Source organism: Pristis pectinata, chromosome 4 (genome assembly GCF_009764475.1).
Source record: "Pristis pectinata isolate sPriPec2 chromosome 4, sPriPec2.1.pri, whole genome shotgun sequence".
NCBI lineage: Eukaryota > Metazoa > Chordata > Chondrichthyes > Rhinopristiformes > Pristidae > Pristis > Pristis pectinata.
Window position 1 is genome coordinate 102,554,227 of NC_067408.1, and position 11,249 is coordinate 102,565,475.

The window sequence follows — 11,249 nt, forward strand, 5'->3', positions numbered from 1 at the left end:
TGGGGGGTTTCATTTCCTTAACACATTTATGTTAAATTCATGTCTCCGCTCTTCTAAAATAAAGATGTTAATGATTGTGTTAAAATAGCGTAGACAGGAAGTTAATGTGAACACATTATCAGCGTGTTAAAATTAGAACACAGAGGAAATTAAACCCATTGCTTTACAAGCATTCAGTAGTTGCAAGTCAGAAATTTGGCAAGCAGGAAGGGAAACTCTCCAGTCACATGCTTAGGTTGTGGGATGGATGGGCTGCTGTGAGCTATGCACTTGCAATATATTAGGAACATCTGATCCCCCTTGTTCTTCCTGGCATCAACTAACACATTCAATGCAAACTCCTGGTTTTTAGGTTGGGCTTCTCGCTGGCTGTGGGCAGGAAATCCAGCACAGCTGTGTGATTCTCAAATGGTGAACTCAGATTCCTCACCACACAAAATTAGAAAGTGAACAATCATTCGACTGCCCACCAAGATTCAGATGTGAATTGCACCTCCAGGAACTCTGTGAAAGGAGGGTATCAGGGGAGAGCTCCCTGCACCGCAAGGGGAAGAGACAGCACAAGGTTTCAATTAAACTGCGGAACATGCCTGAGGGGCTGAATGGTCTGCTCCCAAGTTCCTGTGTTCCTGCACTGCAGCAGGCTAAACTTCCTAACCACAATTTGAAACTATTCTTTGTATTGGCATGTGTAAAGATGAGACCACAAAATCAAACTGCCTCTGGAGTGTTTGTTCCCTGGTGCACAGTGTGATACAAAGCTAGATGTTGCCGGATGTGCTTTTTGAACTTCCAAAAGCTCAACACTAATATTCAGCTCAAAGGGGAAGGCAGTGGAGTGCAGTAATTCTGAATGGGATGGGAATCACAAAGCTTTAAGCTACTAGTGTTTTTGAAGGGGCATATCTGCAAATCATAGTGCCCAAGTGAATGGGGAAGGATGAAGACAAAGGCCTCCTTCAAGCCTGGGGCTAGTATCATTCATTTCCCTTGACATTCCTCTTGAATTCAGTCACTCACTCACTCACCCGCCCACTCACTCACTCACTCACTCACTCACTCACTCACTCACTCACTCACTCACTCACTCACTCACTCACTCAGTCCTGTGCACACTGACACCCTACCATGGGACGGACTGGGAACAGATATTGATAACTTGCCGCTTGCATCCAGGGGACGTTCAAAAGCAATTCACAGTTGTGAATGTGTGTAAGTATTGCACTCACTGTGTCATGTCACCATTTTCTTCACAGTGAGGTGCCACAAACAGCAGCAAGTAACTGACCGTACAAGAGATAAACCTATTTTATTGACAGTGGCTGACAGATAATCCTTTGGCCGGTTGTTCAGAAATCACGCCTGTCTTTTTTGATTGGGACCACAACAATTGTAAGGACTATGGCACCAGGCACAGTCAATTCAGCCCAGTGAGAGTTTTCCACTATTCATTTGAATCATGGTTGATTTTTATTACAATTGCATTTACCTGTCTTTGTTCCACAAACACAACGATTTAAGCAATAGAAGCAGGAGTCAGCCCCTCTTGCCTGCTCTGCTGTTCTTTCATGTCAAAATCACTTTCCTGCACTAATCCTATAATCCCTTGATTCACTTAATACCTAAAAATCTATTGATCAATTTCTCTTGGCCCTTCACGTAACATATATCTATTATTTAAGTTTGAAATGTTTCAATTGACCTGATAATATCTGTGTGCCGAAGTTTTCCAAACATCTAATGTCTTTAGGGTGAAGGAACATTTCCTGATTTCACTCCTCTGATATGGCTCTCACTTTAAGATTATTCCTGCCTGTTCTGGAATTCATAATTAGATGAAAGGGGTTCTCTATTAAAAACCTGCACCTTTTTGGATGTATCTGAATCAAAAGTGCATTGTACATTACATTGCAACTCCATTACACACCACTGAGTTAGAAGTCCTTCCATTCTATAAGTATTTAATCAGATTACTCCCCTGAAGGTTCTGAGTCCCAGTTAGCACAATTGTCCACCTTCATGTTGGGGATCAGATAAAAAGCATCATACCATAAGAGTCAGAACACTTCACTGATAACAAGAAGTCTATTCCTATCCATATCAGTGGAATGCCGAAGCAGAGACCAACAGTGTGTCATAGCTGCATTAAGCATGGATTAGACTGCCGCCTCTTAGAAAAATATCCCAGGACAGTTGTTGAGAGAACACATCTCCCCCCTTGAACCCACTGACAGAGGCCCACTCACCAGTCATTGGCAACAAAATTAGATAACAACATTCAGGGCATAGAATTAGCTTCCTCTGCAAATATTTCATTGAGTCATGCAAATTTGACCAAAGTCAATTTATTTGGAATGAATTTTAAAGCTTTTTTTTTCTTACAACAAGGATTTTGTATGTTAACCTGCTCAAAAATGTCTTTTAAAGGGACAATGCAATTTTGTGGCTTTAAAAATATGAGGCATTTTGAAACAGCGCATCGCTGAAGTGAGCAGCAATAGTTTGTGTGAAGGTCCAGCAAAATAGATTTTCAGGTCACCCACTTGGCAAAACTGGCCAGTAGTCTCTTCTTGACAGGCAGTACCTCGGGATTGAGAGTGACTTACTTCTAGTCCAGTTTTTTGGGTTGTGAGGTGATTGATGAGGTCAATATGGGAACCACAGAGTCTTCCACAGAAGGAACAGGATGTATTGACAGAACAGATGGTGGGCAGTTTGTGAGGTGATGTGCTCCTTCTGCTATTTATGTGGGGTTTCTATGTGCTTCTGATACTTGGACTTGAGGTTCTTGATGCCATCCCATCTGTTCCTTTTCCACTTTGAATGGTGATGGGCCAGGAATGAAAGGCCCATCAGGAGAGACAAGAGACTGCAGGTGCTGGAATCTGGAGCAACCAACAATCGGCTGGAGGAACTCAGCGGATCGAGCAGCATGAAGGGAAAGGAATTGTTGACGTTTCAGGTCGAAACTCGGCATTGGGATGGTGTTGGTAGACTGAAGGCACCGTAGAATTTCATCATCGAGATGGGTCCTGAGATAGGGGGATTGGTCCATTTTCCGGGTCTCATTGGGGACTGTTTTTGCCAGAGGTGTTGTACAGTGGTGGTAGGCTGGTAGAGGACCTTAGTTTTGTGCATCCTCTCTTATGCTTCAGTAAATGAATTGATGATAACTTGGAGCTCAGCCTGTGAATGAGTACATACACAAGTGCTGTATGCATGCTACAACTTGACGATTGAAATTTGGGTGACCTTGGGTCTGGAGAGGAGGCAACACAGGCTGAGTAGCTTGTTGTTTGTCCTGTTCATTAGAAACACTCCAGCAGGAATTTTGTTGGCGGGGAGGTGCAGCATTCCTGGGAGAAAAACTGAAAAAAAGTGTTGGGGCGATGGCACAGCCTTGCTTGCCACCGTTCTGCACTGTGATCAGCTCTGTTGTGTATGTGTGATTAAGATACGTTGTGCGTACCAATTTAAAGCAAGTGAAAGATGGAGATGAACTCTTACAGGCTGCCAGATTTGAGAAGGATGCTCCATGGTCCTTCCTGATTTACTGAGCTGGAAAAAGGACAGGTATCCTGATTAGTGCTGCTCTTTGCATATTTGTTGTGCTATGCGGGGAAAGGTCATGTTCACAATGTCTGTAGGCAGATTGAATAGCACACTGCCACTTGGGGAGCAGTTCTTTGGCCATTGGTAGATGTTGATTGAGGAGGATCTGGTGATGACTTTCTCTGTGACAGGGAGACCCCACTTTTTTTACCACAGCGAGATTTGCCTCCTTTCTTGAAGATGGTCATGATTACAGAACCTCAAGTCCTGCAAATATCCTCCCCATTCCAAGATGTGAGTGATGAGGTTGTGGATTTGTGATTGAAGTTCCTTACATTTTAGAGTTTCAGCAGGGATGGCACAGTGGTGCCACAGTTAGAGCCAATTCCACATGGCTCCAGGGACCCGGCTTCAACCCTGACCTCCAGAGCTGACCGTGTCGAGTTTTCGAACTCTCCCTGTGGCTGTGGTGGATAGAAAGAGCACAAAAAGGATAGCGACCCACTGATAGCTATGACAGGAACATCATGGGCCACTGACTCAGGCACTGGGCTCAACATGCAAATTGGGTGATGCATGTCCTATGAGCACCACTACTGTTCTTTGGAATAAGCTACATGGCAACTGTAGTTCAGTTGGTGACAATTTTTCCTCTGTGTCTAAATGATCTGGGTTCTGCTCAAGAGACTTGAGCACTGAAGGCCATGATAACACCCCAGGTCTGTACAGTGGTGCTAGCTTTCAGATGTGGTGTAGACACTAGAATACCCATTTGAAAGTAATATCTTTCAGCCAAAGGTAGTCTTGACTTACCAATATTGCAGAGATTGAGGGCTGGGTTACTGTGGGCGCTCTGTCTGCCATCTATCTTCCTAATGCTAACCTCTGCTATTTCCTAAGCTGCATCAGGTTACGTTCATTTTTATTTTATATATAAACATACAAAAGTTTTGTGGTGCTCTAAAAGCACTACAAAATGACATCCAGTGTCAAAACTACAGCAGCTTACACAAGAAAGAAAAATCTATGCAGACATAGTCTAACTACATAACTACAGCAAATAACACTAATTAAATGACTGCAAAATGCACTACTTCAGTTAAGAATCTTGCCCACACCGTCCACGACACATGCGATCCCCTGAGGGGCCCACCAATCATGGAATTCACCCAGGGTGCCCGCGGATACTGCATGCTCCCTCTCCAAGGACACCCGCGTGCGGACATAAGCCCGGAAGAGGGACAGGCAGGTGGCCTGGCCCAGGTTATGTTCATTCATCACCATTGAGCTTATTGACAACCACCAATTTCAAGTTCAGCAATATCTTGATATTAAGATTCATAGTTCTGTTTTCAAATCCATCTATGGCTTTGCAACCCCTTATCTTTGTACTCCCTCCTTGCCCTACAGCCCTATGCACTCTCTGTGGTCTTGGGCACTTGTAAATCTCTGATTTTAATTGCTCCCCCTTCGATGTTTGTCTCTCAGCAGCTGGGGCTCAGGAATTCTCTCTCTGAACCCCCTTCTCCTGTTTTCCGCTCTAGCCTCCCATAAAACTTACCTTAAACCCTGTTATTTTGATCAATCCTTTGGCCATCTGCCCTAATATTTTTGTGTTTTGCCACGGGATTTTGCTTTATAATACTCCTGTTAAGTGCCTTGCTTTTTAAAAGCACAATATAAATGTAAGCAGTTGTTGTTGTTTTCTTCTTCTTCATCTTCTTTGTTTTCTTTTTCTTAGGTAGTCCCTTGGGATTGAGAATGACTTGCTTCCATTCCAGCTTTGTGGGTTCTGACGTGGTTAACAAGGTCAAGGTGGGAATCACAGACTCTTCCACAGATGGGACAGAAGGCGGCTGAGAGGTCAGGTGATGGCTAGTTTGTGGGGTGGTGCGATCCTTCCACCATTATGCAGGGCTTCTGTGTGCTTCCCATGCACAGTCTCAAGGTTCTCAATACATCCTGAGTTCTCCTTCTCCACTCTGAGCAGTCAAAGGCCAGCGGTTCTCAGGAGTCAGTAGGGATGTTATACTTCCTCAGGAAGATTTGAGCACATCTTTGAATCTGTTTCTCTGCCTGCTTGGTAATCTCTTTCCATGACAGAGTTCCTATAGCATGTCCATTTTGGGAGTCTGATGTTGGACATAGTCTATCCAACATATCTGACTGAGAATAGGACCTCAGTGCTGGGAACATTGATCTGGGAGAGTGTGCTGATGTTGGTTTGCTTATTCTTTCAGTGAATTTGGAGTTTTTTTAAATACAATCTAACACTTTGAAGTGGCTGATGGCCATCTGTATGAAATTTGCTTGGGAGGAAAGTCCATCACAGATTCCCTGAATTCAGACTGTGAGTTATTGGTTTGGTCTGCCCAATTTCAACCAGCTGATGGGATGATGGGGTTCAATGATTCTCCTACAGCTTACACCATACTGGTATTGTTTGCATTATTAGCATGGGCAAAAGCAATGCAAATGGTATTGTAGTAGCAATCACACTAACATGAGACAGGAATTTTTAAAATAAGTTTAAGCTAAAGTCAATTTCTTCCCCAATCAACCGATTAACTTAGAAACTCCTATCCACATCTCCTGAGAAACTGGCATTAAGCAGAAAATATTGTGTCCGTGCAGCTTTAATGATCTTGCATATGTTTCTGATGAGTTAACACCACTCTCTAATCAAGTGCAATTAGGTTCAAATTTTGTGTAGCTTTGTATTGTTTTCCTGGTGCTCAATATGTCCAAATGATGTCAGTGGTTGTGTATCACTTAAAATGACAGTGCCGACTGTTCTCACCCTATGACATGAGAGGGATGCAGTCCACAACAGATATAATGAAAGGGGCTACATTCCAAAAAAAAATGAGAGTGGCACAGAAGCACAGCAACTAATGCTGCTACCTTACAGCTCTAGGGATCTGGGTTTGATCCTGACCTTTGGTGCTGTCTGTGTGGAGTTTGCATGTTTTCCCTATGAGTTTCCGCCAGGTGCTCTAGTTTCCTCCCACATCCTAAAGACATGCTGGTTGGCTAGTTGGTTATTGTAATTTACCCGTTAGTGCAGGTAAGTGGCAAAAGTGGCAAAGCGGAGTTGATAGGCATGTGAGAAAGAGGAGACAGAGGGCGGAACTCAAGCAAGTCAGCATGCACCTGAGGGGCTGTATGGCCTCCTATATTATAACAAATAAGTAAATTTGTTTCTGGTAAGATTTTCATTACATTGGTCTGAATCATGACTGATGCAATTCATTCACTTTAATAATGCTGAAGGTTCAGGGTGAGCATCGTTTAAACTCAGGCACATCTCTCCTAACCAGAGTGATGCACAACTTCCTGCTAAAATACCTTCATGTATACTGACTTAGGCTGGGATCCCAGTAACCACACTCCCAGGTGGCTTCAGCAGGTATTAAAATTAAAGGGCCAGAAATGCCAAAGGAAATCTTGTAAAAAGAGAAATGGTTTCATCAGATCAGAAATGAGCAAAAAAGTGAAAAAGAGAGCAGAATAAAGAGGTATGGAAGAACATTTCAAGGGAGTTGGCTGTAAGGACCTGAGAGTCCATCATAAATGTCTATTGGGAGTCTGATCCACAGCCAAATACCCCTTCCAGGTGTAAATGCAAAAGCCACATTCATTCCCACTTTGACAGTAGGACTATTCTTCACTTTTGCAATGTAGCAGTGAGCAGAAAAGTTCCATGTGTGATGGATATCAGCAGAGACAGCATTCAAGGATTCTGGAGCAAAGTTTCTAATAGTGAGAGTAGCCCTGAATTTAACTTTAGAGCAGTGCAGTCACTTTGTTTGGGATATGAACCTCAAAAGGCAAACGACTTCCTGCCAATAAGTGCACAGAGAGAATGCCTCCAGTGTGCAGTGTTCTTCAGAAACCAGTACAGGTTGCTATCCCCCTCTGGGAGGAGTATGTTGCTCCAACTCCCAGCACTGCAATAAGCACTCATTCCCTGCCAATACTCTCCAGTAACTGAAAGACTGCTGGTTGAATTGCTTTCTTTCCTTTTAAGGGCTAACTTTCTGAGGACAGAACTGTGAGGAATGGTGTCTTTAATACAAGAAGTTTGATACTTAATGCCTGCCATTCCTGAAACACATGGCGTTACATGAATGAGCCCACTAGCCCTGCTTTGGAATTGGCAGGAACAAAGTTAATGATTTTAGTGTTGGGGAGATTGCTGGTAACATTTTAATGCCAGAAAAATAGTGCAGAATCAGAGTCAAATTGCTGAGAGTATACCACAAATTGTGACTGGCAGAATGAATAATTATGTCAGTTTTAACAGATTAATTAAAAAATGGAGCTTGACTTTGTCATTTAGTATAATATAGAGTATTTACCTCTTAAGAACTCTGCAGATTTTGGTAAATTCAATGTTCTTGATGTCAGTGTCTATTATTCTTATTTCCATTTTCTATCTTGTATTTGTTGAAAAAAAAGATATCCAGCATGCCATCAGGTTGAAAATTCCATTCTCTACCTACCCTGGGGAAGGGTTAGGCTGGAACTTCTGCTAAAAACAAACCAGCTCTCCACTTTCTAGAACAATATTAGCGTGTTTACCCCTCCAGCTCTAATCTTCCATGGTTTCTCTACATTTTCTCCACACCTAATGATTTGTGGCTGTTACAGTTCCCCCCACTTACTTCACCTACTAGCTCCCTGTCAAATCCAAAGGTTTTCTTTATTTTATTTTCAAGGATTAATTGGCTAGGCTTCACATAGTAGTTGGGAGGAAGCATCTAGTCATTTTCAGGATGCAGTGTGACTGCCTGTTTCAACTTCACAACAACATAAATATGAAAGAGTAATTCCAGACTGGAGTCTGACCTGAATCAAGAGGGAAACAGTGTAAGACCCCTGGAGGAATCTATTTTGCTCGCTTGAGTTTGATATACCATATGGGGTATAACTCTTTACTGTGAAACCTAATTTAGGTAGTGCTCAGAGAGTGTTTTTGACCCTTTGGATGCCTTAAAGAGCTCATATTATGAATGTTTTTCTCTCCTGCTTGTGCTCCTGTAGACTTTAGATTTGGCAGCTGAGAGCAGAGTGCTGAGCCCATGTGTAAACATGTTCACACTCAAAACCATTTCCTGGTTCGAGGAGTAAAATTCACAGCTAGACAGCATACATAAGGATCTTGCTGGGAATCAATAATATCAGCCTGTGGCTGGTAACCATTATGTGATTATAGTTTATGAGAGTTTTAAAAAATTAGGAGTAACAGGAAAGATGGTGCTTATTTAAAATATTTGATTCATTTTCTCTTTCTACTTGTTTGGGAAAGATGGAATGGGAGGGATTGTTCCACATTTTTATTAAAATTTTATTTATGATGTTCCCTCAGAGTCAGGACTTGAGCACATTGCCTATGGCTATGCTGACACATCAGAGAAGTTCTGAGCAAAGGGGACATCCTTCTTTCTGATGAAAATCAATAAAACACTGAAGATGCTAGAAATCTGAAATAAAATCAGGAAATGCTGGAAACACTCAACAGGTCAGGCAGTATCTATGGAAAGCATTACAGAGATAACGTTTTAGGTCTTCAACCTGAAACTGATGAAGGGTCAGAACCCTATTTCTCTTTCCACAGTTGCTACTTGGCCTACTGAGTGTTTCCAGCAATTTCAGTTTTAGTTGCATCTTTATGATTTTAACCAGTGGCCTCAACTGTCCATGCAGGTACCCATTAAAGATTTATTTCTGTAGATGAGCTGGTGAGTTTATTCTAGTGAGTGTTCTTCCCTCAGCCAATGCCATTAAATTGTTTATGTTGTCTGGGATTCCCAAATGGCCATTGCAATGATCTGTGAAAATACAAATACATTTCTTATGTACTTCAATAGTTGTGAAGAGCATGGGGGTGCCCTGAAAGCATGAAAGATGTTAGAATAAGTAGGCTCCTTCTTTAAATCCTCCTCCTTTGTGTTTTTTTTCTTGAAATAACACATTTTTGAAAGAAACGAGAACGTAACAGTTAAACTGATGAAATACCTAATTCCAATTTGATCTGAATTTGCAATTTTAGTGCCAAAAAACGTTGCATTGCTTCCAGTGGAAAACAATGAAAGTGATAAGCCAGGGTTGCATTTTACCAGTAGATGTCACCAGTTACCTTTTTTTTGAGAGTATACCAAAGGCTGGGCAAGAGTGATGATATCAGTGATATTCTGCTGTGTTAATTGATCTGAAATGTTTGAAGAAGTTAACTCCTCCATTGCGTCAGTAATCTCTGTGAATAATACAGCTCAGCACCAGCATGAAACACTTTCTCCTTCAGGATAATCTCAGCAGATCTCCAGTGGCTCTTTTCTCTCCTTGCCATCATCTTAAGTTTGCTCCTCTCCCCCAATTTTTTCCCCTGTGTAAATTTCCCTTCCCTAACTTTTCAATTTGATTTCTTACTGGAGATTTATGCAGTGCTTGTGATTTGCTGTTTTTTTTCCTAGTTTTGCATTAAACAAATCTGTACATAAATCTGATTTCGAATGTACAACACTGTCATGACTCTTTAACGTTGTCAGGCAGGTGATACCAGGGCTTGCAAATTGTCTGATGGCGCAGAAGGTCCCTTTGGGAACTAAGACTGGTAAGTTTCAGGCCTCATTTGGTAAACCCTCAGTTCTATCTGCCTTAGTGTTTTCAGTGAACTTCATGCACTGCAGAATGCCCTGTTAATCAACATTATGATAAATCCATCAACAGCCACCAAGAAACTCATTTGTGTACTCTGTCTTTAATTGGCTCAACATCACCACAAGGTATTAGAATAGGTGGCCAAAGGCTTGGACAAAGTAATGCTTTAATAGAGGTGAGTGAGATACAGAACGAGAAAGATTTAGGGAGAGCATTTTAGAGCTTGGAGCCTTTTTAACTTTGGGCATAGCAGCCAATGGAATGATGAATATCTGGGGCAGAAATGGAGAAGTGCAGTGATCTGGGACAGTGGAACAGCAAAAGCATTGTTTTTAAACATGTTATGAAATTTCCACTAATTATCCCCTCTTCGAGAGTAATAATTACCTCATTTTCAACCTCTACTCCCTGCTTCTATTGGATATGATCTGGTTTAGACAGCCATATCCAGTATCATGTTTGAAATGACCACTCTTAACGTTGAAGATGAAAATTAAGGTTGAGTTCATATCAGGCAGCCTTCAGATATCTCTGGGAGTTCTTTTATTCAACGGGTGGAATGGGCTAGGCAGCTTAAGTGATCAAAGATAAGTAAGGGAATATGGTCATTTTGCAGATAATGTTGACGTGGAAGCACTTTCAGCTTTTCATCAACAAATTGATGTCATTCCGGCAAAAAAGTTAGACAATATTTGTTAATGGAAGAGATCTTGAATGTCCTCCCATGCTGTGGAGCTTTCCTCAGGGCAGAATATAATTACAGTCTGATATGATGCCAATTTTGTAATGTTCCCAGATAGTGTGAGCGATTTACATTTCATTTTCAATATTGTTAATCCTGAGTGACAGCTGATGGTTGGCTAACGTCAGTCTGTAACTAGTCTTTCAATTCAATGCATCTGGCAGCACAACTCTGGTTTGTGTTGAAATACACTCCTAGAGTACCAAACTAAGTCCATTTGATAATAATTTTTGGTTATCTCAGGAATTCTTGGCAGTTTTGATAAGTTTCTGGACCCACTGTGAAGAGCTTC